This window comes from Canis aureus, chromosome 21 (assembly GCF_053574225.1).
Source record: "Canis aureus isolate CA01 chromosome 21, VMU_Caureus_v.1.0, whole genome shotgun sequence".
NCBI classification, from domain to species: domain Eukaryota; kingdom Metazoa; phylum Chordata; class Mammalia; order Carnivora; family Canidae; genus Canis; species Canis aureus.
In genome coordinates, this window is record NC_135631.1 from 18,343,025 (window position 1) to 18,355,648 (window position 12,624).

Consider the following 12,624-nt stretch of genomic DNA (forward strand, 5'->3'; position numbering starts at 1 on the left):
AGCCATACGTACTGCCCTTGACATTGGGTAAGCAGCCTGGTGCCAGAGGGCTTGGGAATATTGGCAGTGATTCTAGTGGCAACATTTAATACTTTTTCCCACACATCTAGTTTTATCATAACAGAGCAATTTGTACACTTTTAACATTTAAAGCTGAGCATCATCTTTCCAGTGAAACAAAAAGAGAATTTAAAAATAAACAGGAACAAAATTACACTAGAGAATGTCAATTCCAAATAAGATCCCACAGGTTCTACTGATTCTCCTATCGAGTCGCAGGACTCAAGTCATCATTAGGAGAGAATTTTATTTTAGGGGCACCCGGGTGGCTCAGTTGGTTAACTGTCCAACTCTTGGTTTAAGCTCAGGTCATGATCTCTCTCCTTCTCCCTCTACTCTCTCTCTCTCTTTCTCTCTCTCTCAAAAAAATAAATAAATAAAAGGAGGGAATTTTATTTTAATTTTTAAAGGGTCATCTTTAACTGCAAGGATGTCCATTAAACATCACATTTATACATGCCCAAAGATAAGCCATGTTGTCGAAATGCCAACCTAACCTACCCAAACATCTAAACCCACCCTTTGCTGACTTCTATAACCCCATTTTTTTTTTATTTATGATAGTCACAGAGAGAGAGAGAGAGGCAGAGACATAGGCAGAGGGAGAAGCAGGCTCCATGCACCGGGAGCCCGACGTGGGATTCGATCCCGGGTCTCCAGGATCGCGCCCTGGGCCAAAGGCAGGCGCCAAACTGCTGCACCACCCAGGGATCCCTATAACCCCATTTTTAAAAGCTTAAAAAATGTTATATGAGAGAAAGTAGACAGATACATGTTGATAAATGCTAACTGTCCATATTCACATAGAGACACAGTGTAATCACCAAGCCCAACATATAGAGAAAGGAGGAAAAAAACTAGAATTCTATGCACTACTACACAGGGGCCTAGCACCCTCCGGCTTCCAGCAGAGCTAAGGGAGCAGAAAGTTTTTCTTTTTTTCCCACAGAGCACAGGGGTGTTGATTCCATAAAGTTTCTGTTGTGACAGGAAAGGGTAAAGATAAAAAAGGGGAAAAAATGTACCCCCTGGAACAGAAAGGGATAAAAACATTTTTTTCCCAATGTATTCTGTTCAAAGCATTGAACAGAAATAAATTGAGAATGATAGTGTAAAAGGAGAGAAAAGAGACTTCAAAAAACAGGGTAAATGAGCAGAAGAGGAGAGGGGGGAAAAAAGGCTGCAACTTGCTCCCAGGGACTGGAGAAAATTTAAAAAGGAAGATTCAAATCCACTGGTGTTCCACTAGTCATTTTCTTCTTCATCCTCCTCTTCCCCCACCCCATTGTCTTCTTTCTTCTTCTTCTTCATCTTCTTCATCTTTATCTCATTCATCAACATCTTCCAATCCTTCATTATCATCATCATCCTCTCCTTCTCTTTCTCCTTCTTCATCATCCATATCAGCAACCAAGTAGCACTGTAATGGGTTTGGCCAACTATCATCTTTGATGACCTCTCCTAGTTCATCTGCACCTGCATCAGAATGGTCAGGAAACCAGGAGAAAAAGGTGTCTGGTGCTCATGCTGTCTCTTCCTGTGGGCTTTGTTCTGCGTTTGCCTTGAATGTTTCATCAGATCTTTTCCACTTGACTTTTAGTGGATTTTGAAGGTGGGTCACCACTCTCATTCCGATGAAGTTCTTTGGTAAGAACTTTATTTCCAAAGTAAGAGTTTTCATCAAAATAAACATCTATTCCATAAACTGCCTTAATAGGTTCAAATTCTATCGCTTCAGCTCTTGGCAAATAATGCAGCACCTCTTCATCCTCCTTCCCAAGCAGTATAGACAGTTGTTGTGGTTTGACAAAATCCCCCAAATATTTGGGGGTTTTGGCGATTGATTCGGACCTCCTCTGAAAACATGGTTGGTGGAGTCTGTTTTATTTCTGCTCTACTTTCAAAATCTCCTCACTGGCTTATTCATGAAGTCTAATTCATTCTGTACTTCATCAGTGTGTTCAGTTGCTTCTTGCAGTTCTTTTTCTCCCTTGAGCAGATGCCAAGAGGTTGACGTCTCCTCTGGCTTGGGGACAGGAGGCAGTCTCGGTTGCTTCATTTGAGGTGGGAGCAAAGACTGACGTCTGGGGACCCTGCTGTGAGGAAAGTCCACGAAACCAGGGCAAATGCACATCTGGAAGAAGCTCTGGTTACTCAATGCTTAATATTCTTTTTTTTTAAGGTTTTATTTATTTATTCATGAGAGACACACAGAGAGGCAGAGACATAGGCTGAGGGAAAAGCAGGCTCCCTTCAAGGAGCCCAATGCTGGACTCGATCCCAGGACCCCGGGATCACTCCCTGAGCTAAAGGCAGATGCTCAACCACTGAGCCACCCAGGCGCCCCTATGCTTCATATTCTTAATCAGAGGTGTTGGCAATGCAAGCTCTGGTGTCTGGGCACAGTAGTAACAGGGCTTCCGCTGAATTCTTACATCATGATTAAGTGGATGATTCCAGGCCAGGTAACATTTAGGCTATATCCTAAGAGACATTCCAGTCCCTCAGGAAGGAGAGTCTGGTGGTTCACACATTTTCTGCTTAAAGAGAACGTCCGTGGATTACCGCCAGATGGGTATCTCTCATCCCGCCATCTATGCCACATCCCCTTCCACCCTACCAATTAATACAAGTGAACCTTACTTACTTTCACCTAAAGCCATCCCCACTCACCTTCTTAAGAATCCCACTTCAGCCATTTCCTGCTTTTCCCACAGTCATTGATTTGTCATGCTCTTATTGGGTCATTCCCTCTAGCATACAAGATTTATCCCTTCCTAAGAGAAATAACTTCTCTTGATTCCATTTCCTTTGTCAGTTATCACTTCATTTCTTTGCTCCTGTTTGTATGTGGTGTCTCCATTTCCTCTTAGAACTCTCCAGTCTGGCTTTGGGGGTCCTCACTTTTTCAGGGGGCATCATCAGAGTTTACCAGTAACTTCCACTTGCATGCATCCAAAGGCCAATGGTCAGTTCTCATTTTATTGAACCCATCTGCAGGATTTCTGTACTTCTCTTTCCTTGATAGACACACTTGTCTTCAAGGGTTCCCTGAATGCTTTTATTCTAGTGAAAGAAGAAGTAGGAGGAGGAGCAGAAAGAAGGGGAAGCAGATGTTGCATATTTACAAAAAATCAGACACTGCTCGGTACTTTATATAAATTACCTCATTTAGTATTTATAGCAATTCAGTGAGATATGTGCTGTTTCTTCAGATTCTGCAGATGACAATCTGTGGATTCATAGAGATTCTGGTCTCTAAAACCATTTTTACACCGAAAGACTTGGAAAAATGACCGATTTCACGTCTGGGGAAGGCAGATTTTTGATAAGATTTTTTATTTTTATTATAGAAAGTTTTTCATGCTACAAAGCAAGAAAATATTTAAAAAGTAATGAGATCATATCAAGTAAACACAGAAGCTAACCTAAAAGTGAAACCAATGGCCCAAGCTGCCACAATTTGAGCTCAAAAAGGAGAGTAATGACTGTAGACTACGGAAATGCATTTGATCTGAGCCCAGAATGATACACAGAAAGTTCCGGAAAGAAAATTAACATGAAGGGGTCTAAAAAGAAGTTGATGAATATTGTTGGTTCATTTATTTCATTATTAAAAATCAGAAAATTTCTAATGCTAAGTAGCTCTTTTTAAAAAGATTATATGTTTGGAGAATTTCAGATGTAATAAAGGTCAAGTTGTAAATTGAACCCCCAGGTGCTCTTCATCTAGAGCCACCAGGTGCTCTTCATCTAGAGCCACAATTGTTAACATTTGGCCCATTTTCTTTTCTTGACCCTTTAGCCCCTAACTAGTGTCTGCATCTTATAAATACAGTGATAGTTTCCTATATAACCACAGACAATGATTAAGCTCAGAAAACTTGGCATTAACTCAATATAATTAACAATATACTTATAAGATACAATCCGTATTTAAGTCTTTCTTATTATCCCAATAATGTCCTTCATGGCAGGTTTTCTTTAAGCTTTTAGTCTGTTGTCACACTTTATACTTAATTGTGATCTCTTGAGTCTTCTTTAATCTGAGGCAGTTTTTCAGATTTTTGTTTTCATTTATGATATTGATGTTTTTGAAAAGTACAGGCCAATGTTTTTTCAGAATATCCCCAATTTGGGTTTGAATATTTACTCAAAAATTGATTATGGTTATACAGGATGTACTACAGAAGCAAGATTGTGTTTGTCTCCGTGTGTTGCATCAAGACATGTGGCATTGGAAATTTTGATTCATTGGCTGAAAGGTGTCCACCTAGCTACAAGGTGTTTTCTGACTTAAGGGGGGGGGGGGGGTGGCAGTAGCATGACACTAACAAAGCTATGTGAAATATACAAAATTCCATTCATTTTAAATATCCTTAGTAGTTGTATGGTCTTAAGACTATAAAAGAATGGAACATTTCATTAACTACAGATGTGTTTTATATTTGCATCTCTCTCTCTTTTTTAAAAAGATTTTATTTATTTATTCATGAGACACAGAGAGCAGAGACACCCGATGGGGGATTCGATCCCAGGACCCCGGGATCACGACCTGAGCCAAAGGCAGATGCTCAACCGCTGAGCCACCCAGGTGCCCCTCAAGGGGCTCTACATTTAAATTGAGAAATATTTTTATACATCCACATGATTTAAAGCTCAATCAGTCATTCAGCCTGGATGTAGCTGAAGAAATATATGAATAGACAAAAGAATTAGATAGATAATGTTTGTAACTCCAGTCCTGGGATGTGGCTTTAGTGAGCTTTCCCCTCTTGAAGTTATGATGTAGTCTCCATACGTCAGATGAATGGATCCCAGATGGGTCCCATCATGTTGACAAGCAAAAACCTTTTCTCTTTCCTATCTATCTGGTTAGTCAGAAGCTCTAATAACACAAGATGGTGAGACCTTCCCCAATGAGACTTTTCCATCCTTGTTAGAATTAGAAATATACAAATGTGTAGGAATATCAGATGCATGGTACTAATATTTTTAGTTAAGGAAACTCTGCATATTTAATATTTTATGTATTTGTTACGGTGAGATAATGTGACCTGTTAAAGTGAGGATTTTTATTTTATTTTTTGAAAGCGAGGATTTTTATTTTATTTATTTTTTAAAAGATTTTATTTATTTTATTCATGATAGACAGAGAGAGAGAGAGAGAGAGAGAGAGAGAGAGAAGCAGAGACAGAAGCAGGCTCCACGCCGGGAGCCCGAAGTGGGACTCAATCCTGGGACTCCAGGATCGCACCCTGGGTGCTAAACTGCTGAGCCACACAGGGATCCCAGAAAGTGAGGATTTTAAAAAAATATTTTATTTATTTGACAGGGAGAGAGAGAGAGTGAGCACAAGCAGGGAGAAGCTGCAATCAGAGGGAGAGTCAGAGGGAGAGGGAGAAGCAGACTGTCTGCTGAGCAGGGAGCCCAATGTGGGGCTCTATCCCAGGACCCTGGGATCATGACCTGAGCCAAAGGCAAATGCTTAACTGACTGAGCCATCCAGGCACCCCAAAAGTGAGGGTTTTAAAGTTTAATTAGGAATGTGTAATTAGGTAACTGCTTTAGAGTAATGATTTTAAGTTAGCCCACTACTAAATTCATGGCTAAGTTTTGGAAGATCTAAGATAACCTCAGATTAACTGAATTTATCACATTCATAAGTTTGAATATTAAATTTCTGAGAAGTGTGTGTAATTTAGGATGGTTCTATTTGTTGCCAGAGAATTAAAGTGTTTAAAAATGGGATATAATTTATAAACACATTTTGGAATGTTTTCATGTATTTAGTAAACTAATTTTAGAAATGGATCTGCATATAATTTATAGGATCCTAAAAAAGAACTATTAAAAATTGCAGACCTATTACTTACTTGTAAATGGAAAAATAAAAATAAAATTCATAAAAAGAGTGGAAGGGAAGTCCTAAGTTTTCATCGCTCCATGGCAGCTTTAGCCTAGCAGGGAAAGTAAACATTCTCTGGTGTTCGCAGCAGACTGAGTGAAGATTCGATGGACCCCTCCCATGAATCACTGCCTAGAAACCTTAGAACAAATAGCCTCAGGATTTGAGGTTTGAAGGAAGAACTAACAGCCTGATCTCTACCACAGGAGACTTTTCCCTTGTACCCTATAAATTCTTTTCAAATGCTTATTTTTTTAGCACTCTTTTCAGAGAACTTTATCTGAAGTCGGCTAACTAATAAATGCAGGGTCAACCTTCCTTTCCCCAGATGCAGGTTAAGAGATAGTCCCTCTAAAACCTGAGGATCATGGTGGTGAGTGTGTCTGTCTGTCTGTCTATCTCTCTAACTAACTTTCACTTCCTGGTATCATGCAGTCTTTTTTCTCTGAGCAACTTGATGTCTTCTCTCCCTACTTCAGTGTCACAGAGCCCCCTCTTCTCTTACTGACTTCAGGGCAGTTCTGGAGGAAGTGTTGGTTTTAGCTGGTTCCCGAGTATAAAAAACAAAACTGTCACTTTGATGGGTTAAGGAATTGGACTGTGGTGGCCCCAAGCCTCAAACTAGTGACATCCTCTTTTTTTTTTTTCTCTTTCATGTGGATGCTATTCCTTCAGCACCTCGGGGGTCGTCCTCCTGGAGAGACTCAGATGACTTCTCTGGTGGCTCCTCAGGACTCTCATTGGCACTGCTGAGGGTTCACGTATCTCAAGGCAGTGTGCTGCTGCCCATTGAGACCCTCCACAGCCCTGTCCCTGATCATAGACACCTCCCACTTTTTCTCCTACACTCATTGACCTTCATGGACCATGCTGAGTCTTTAGCTATTAAGAAATTATATTGCTCATGATTTCCTGTGAAAATCCCAACATTGCAGTCTTCAGGAAAAGACTGTGTAGGAAAAAAAATGCACAGGGGTGAAGGGTTTCAGAAGAGGGATATTGGAAAAATTCAAGAGCAAATAGACACCCACCAGAGGAATGAACAGGAGATGACCTGGTGGAGATGAATGCTTCTGAACAGTGCCAGACAATGAGGAAGAAGACGTAGAAGCGGCAATGCCAGTAGACAAATTGACACTGGCCAACCTGGCAGAAGGGTTCTGATTATTAAAGACTATTTCTAACTTCTTTTATGACACAGACCCTTCTTTGACAGGGGTATTAAAGCAAACAGTGGAAGAAGGGTTGGTACCATATAAAGACATTTTTAGAGAAATGAAAAAATCAGAGAGAAATTACAGTGTATTTCTTTAAAGGTACACTGAGTGTGCCTGCCTGTCTTGCCTCCCCTCTTGTCCTCTCCTTTCACTTCTTCCTCTGCCACCCCGAGATCGCAATACTTACCCCTGCTTTTTCTCCTCTGCCTCAGCCTATTGGACATGAAGATGATGAAGATGAAGGCCTTTATGATGATCCTCTTCCACTTGATGAATAGTAAATAATCATCATGCCATAGTTAATAAACTTAACTTGTTGTATATGTATGTCTTCATGTGAAAATCTAGTAACTGTATGGCAAGAACTGTGTGAAACTTTTTTTAAAGATTTTTTTCTTTTTTTTCTATTTTTTTTTTTTAGAGAGGGGAGGGCAGAAGGAGAAGGAGAGAGAGAATCTTAAGCAGACTCTCACACTGAGCACAGAGTCTGACTTAGGGCTCAATGTCATGATCCTGAGATCAAGACCCAAGACGAAAGCAAGAGTCGGATACTTAATCAACTGTGCCACCCAGGTGCCCTCTGTGTGAGATATTTTTACATCCTCATCATCGTCTAAGTGTTGTGTAGAGCATCATGTGCAAGACTTGTATTGCAGTAGGTAGCTTATCCTCACATAGGCATGAGGTGAGTGAGATCTAATATGAAATTAATAATGTATTAGTCATCCTTACAGCTTTGCTTTCAAAGAATTACATTAATGTTAGTATAACTCTGTCTCTGGTAATTGGAAAAACTATGAATCAGCCTATCATCACCGAGAAATGTTTTTTAAATATGTAACAGTGTTTCCAGTACTGCATTATGAATATGACTGTAATGCTGTACACTATTAAAATTATATAACAATTTATTCATTGGTGTATAGGCTGGGCTACCATGAGGCGATAATATTGCTGCTCCTTTGTTATCAATGCATGAACTGTTACACATGCAAATGAATTTCTTTTTCACACTATCTTTTCATTTTCTTTTTTTTTTTTATTTTTTTTTTAATTTTCTTTTTTTTTAATAAAATAATTTTTATTGATGTTCAATTTACCAACATACAGAATAACACCCAGTGCTCATCCCGTCAAGTGTCCCCCTCAGTGCCCGTCACCCACTCACCCCCACCCCCCGCCCTCCTCCCCTCGCACCACCCCTAGTTCGTTTCCCAGAGTTAGGAGTCTTTATGTTCTGTCTCCCTTTCTGATATTTCCCACACATTTCTTCTCCCTTTCCTTATATTCCCTTTCACTATTATTTATATTCCCCAAATGAATGAGAACATACACTGTTTGTCCTTCTCCGATTGACTTACTTCACTCAGCATAATACCCTCCAGTTCCATCCACGTTGAAGCAAATGGTGGGTATTTGTCGTTTCTAATAGCTGAGTAATATTCCATTGTATACATAAACCACATCTTCTTTATCCATTCATCTTTCGATGGACACCGAGGCTCCTTCCACAGTTTGGCTATTGTGGACATTGCTGCTAGAAACATTGGGGTGCAGGTGTCCCAGCGTTTCATTGCATCTGAATCATTGGGGTAAATCCCCAACAGTGCAATTGCTGGGTCTATGGCAGGTCTATTTTTAACTCTTTGAGGAACCTCCACACAGTTTTCCAGAGTGGCTGCACCAGTTCACATTCCCACCAACAGTGCAGGAGGGTTCCCCTTTCTCCGCATCCTCTCCAACATTTGTGGTTTCCTGCCTTGTTAATTCTCCCCATTCTCACTGGTGTGAGGTGGTATCTCATCGTGGTTTTGATTTGTATTTCCTTGATGACAAGTGATGCAGAGCATTTTCCATGTGCGTGTTGGCCATGTCTATGTCTTCCTCTGTGAGATTTCTGTTCATGTCTTTTGCCCATTTCATGATTGGATTGTTGGTTTCTTTGGTATTGAGTTTAAGAAGTTCTTTTTGATCTTGGAAACTAGTCCTTTATCTGATACGTCATTTGCAAATATCTTCTCCCATTCTGTAGGTTGTCTTTTAGTTTTGTTGACTGTATCCTTTGCTGTGCAAAAGCTTCTTATCTTGATGAAGTCCCAATAGTTCATTTTTGCTTTTGTTTCTTTTGCCTTCGTGGATGTATCTTGCAAGAAGTTACTGTGGCCGAGTTCAAAAAGGGTGTTGCCTGTGTTCTCCTTATCTTTTCATTTTCAATGTCTAGTGATAGTAATACACAGAACATCTACTGTGCATTGTATCGTATAAGACAGTATTGATGTAGGTACTGACAGCTGATTCATTTTATAAACAGATGATGTGAACTTCACAATATCAATAAATACAGTCCAGTACTGTAAATGTATTTTCTCTTCCTCACGATTTTCTTAATAACATTTTCTTTTTCTCTAGCTTACTTTATTCTAAGAATGCAGCACATTATATATGTGTAACATATAAATTATAGGTTAACTGTTTATGTTATCACTAAGGCTTCCAGCCAACAGTAGGCTATTAGAAGTTAAGTTTTGTGGGTCAGAAGTTATATGTGGATTCTTGACTATGCAGGGTGAGGGGAAGGCAGGGTCAGTGCCCATAACCGGGGTGTTGTTAAAGAATCAACTGTACTTCTCTCTCTTGGTTGACGTTTATCGAAGGGACAAGCTGCCCCCTTTAGAATGTTTCCTAAAGAAGTAAATAGAATAATGCCTGTGTAGTATCTTTATACAACAGGTGTGAGATAAATGTTACTTGGATCAGCATCCTTCCTTGCAGATGTTATTACCTCTCTATTCACTCACACTACCTTCTGAAATCTTTGCATAGTGTTTATTTTTTTCAGACAGGAAACTAACTTTGTCTATCCAAGAATATTTTCCACACCATACCTGCTAAGTACACTGTAGGTGCAGGTCCATTATTTTTCAAGTTGAATAAACTGCCTCTCCTGTTGCATGTCAATAAAGAAACTCAGCACTTCCTATCCAAAATGAAGAAGAGCATTTGCTTTTTTCCACTTTGTTGTGGGACAGTAGGGAGGAAACGTCACAAAGCAGTGGTTCTCTTCAGTGAGATGAACACTCACCTAAAAATTGTCTTCACATAGAGAGGTTCCCAGAAACAAACAAACAGCAGGCTTTCCCAGAATATGAAATTCTCTGTATGCTGGCATGTACAGCCAGGACCTGCAAACTGTGTCTTCATAAATTTTCTACAAAATCACTAAGCTGAAGATCTTAATGTAGACCTTGCCCTTTTAAAAGCTGGAGGTGGGGGGGCACCTGGGTAGCTCAGTTGGTTAAATATCTACCTTCAGCTCAGTTCATGATCCCAGCGTCCTGGAATTGAGAATCCTGTGATCCAGCCCTGTGTTGGGCTCCCTGCTCAGCAGGGAGTCTGCTTCTCCCTCTGCCCCTCGTCCTGCTCATGCTCTCTCTCAAATAAATAAAAATAAAATCTTTAAAAGCTGGAAGTGGAGAATTAGTTTCTATTAACTGATATGGGAATCAGAGATATTCAGTTTCCCCCCACCCTGGTCAATGGTTCAGCGAGCTGGTTCTGCAAGTTTGGAAGTCTGGTTGAGTCTCAAGGTCTGGATTCTGAGGCTACCATTTACCAGTTGTGTGTCTTTGGCCAATTTTCCAATCTCTCTGTGCTTTAGTTTCCTTGTCTATAGGTGGGATTAATAATACTACCCACCATTACTGTGTGTGTTTTTTTCTAATAGGCTAATATTTATGAAATGCTTAGGCATGTGCCCGACAAATATAAAATGCATATTAGTGTTTCTTAAGTAAAACAAAATGAAACAAAATGCCTAATATAGGGTAGTTACATATGTAAGTATGTCTCTCAAAATATTGCCTGAAATATTTTTCCTTGTGGTTGTAGATCAAGCCCCTTCTGATACGATCATGCTAATAAAGAGAAAAATGATGCAATGAAGGGAAGAATGTCACAAAGAGATATATTGTCCCACTGCACAGTCTTGCACCAATCGGATAACTGTGTGTGCTTTTTCTGCTAAGCATTCCCATCAAATTCCTCATCTGTGTTGACTCAAGGCGACCATTCCTAACCAGCTCATTATATGTAAGTGGAAAGGCTCAAGTCACAAAGTTAGAGATTCCTTCACTTGTGATTCCTGGTATTCAGGAAAAGAAAAATCATGTTAAAACATCAAAATGTAACCAGATATCTTGGCAGACATAAAGTATCCTGAAACCAGAGATAAAAGTATTAGAAACACTGGGTATTATACTCAACTGATGAATTATTGAAAACTACATCTGAAACTAATGATGTCCTATATGTTGGCTAATTGAATTTGAATTAAGAAAAATAAAAACAAAACAAAAGCATTAGAAGTTGTCTCCATCTCATAGAGGAACTAACTTAGGAGAGGAAGAAACTGTTTGAAGTCAGGTGGAATTTTGTTTATCTTAGACTAGATTGTTCCAATTCACCTTTTGTTAATCTAGTGCATTTGTAGTGACACAGATTGCTACCATTTGGCAAAGAAAATTCAAGGCTATTCTATTATCCCTAACTCTGTGTGCAAAAGTATATACATTAGCCTGGTATTGCTATACAGCTTGACATATGTTATTATGATAGGTAATAGGAAGGACAATAACAGATGATCACCTTGAGCTTTCTAGTTCCAGTTCTCAAGAGGTGTCTCATCAGTTAGCAGGTATAATTCTAGGTGTATTTGACACTTTCAGACTCTTTGAAAGGATGCATAGTCCACTAAGGGAGTAGGGGAGAGAGACACTGGAATGGCCTAAGATTCCCACAGTCCTGGTTTGGGATAAAAGAAAGGACTCCCTCGGAGGATGAGAAGACAGGAGACTCTCACGAGATATGGTTAAAGTTGCTAATGCTGTGGGGTTTGCATATCTTGGTTTTACTATGAACAGTTTCTGATTCTCAGAAATATTTATATGTCCATCTTTACAGCACAAGGACACTTCCTTCTTCTATGTGTTGTACAAAAAGAATACTGTTATTGGTAAGATTAATGTAACACAGTTCAGTACCATCTTTACTTCTTTCTATGTCTAAGGATTTTGAAACTTTTATCACTTTGTTAAGATAACCCAGAGTTTCAAATATTTGAGCTTTTTGGGGGCACCTGGGCGGTGCAATCTGTTAAGCGTTGGACTCTCTCAGTTTATAAGTCATGTTGTGATCTCATGGGTCATGGAACCGAGTCCTGTCTCAGGCTTCTCGCTGAGTGGGGAGCCTGCTTCTCCCTCTGCTCCTCCCCCTACTCGCTCTCTCTCTCTTAAATAAATAAATCTTTAACAACAACAACAACAACAAATATTTGAGCCTTTGGGATTTGATTTGCAGTATTGCTACAAAGGAAATAACTCTCAAAGCTCAAAAAAGCTAGTATGGCTGAGAGTTGGAGTGATTTGTGCAGTTAGGTTGAGT

General features: G+C 39.7%; 1 pseudogene; it reads right to left on the minus strand.

Moving 5' to 3' along the window:
* Positions 1 to 581: 581 nt before the first annotated feature.
* On the minus strand, positions 582 to 2,194 carry LOC144293182 (protein SET-like; annotated as a pseudogene).
* Positions 2,195 to 12,624: the final 10,430 nt, after the last annotated feature.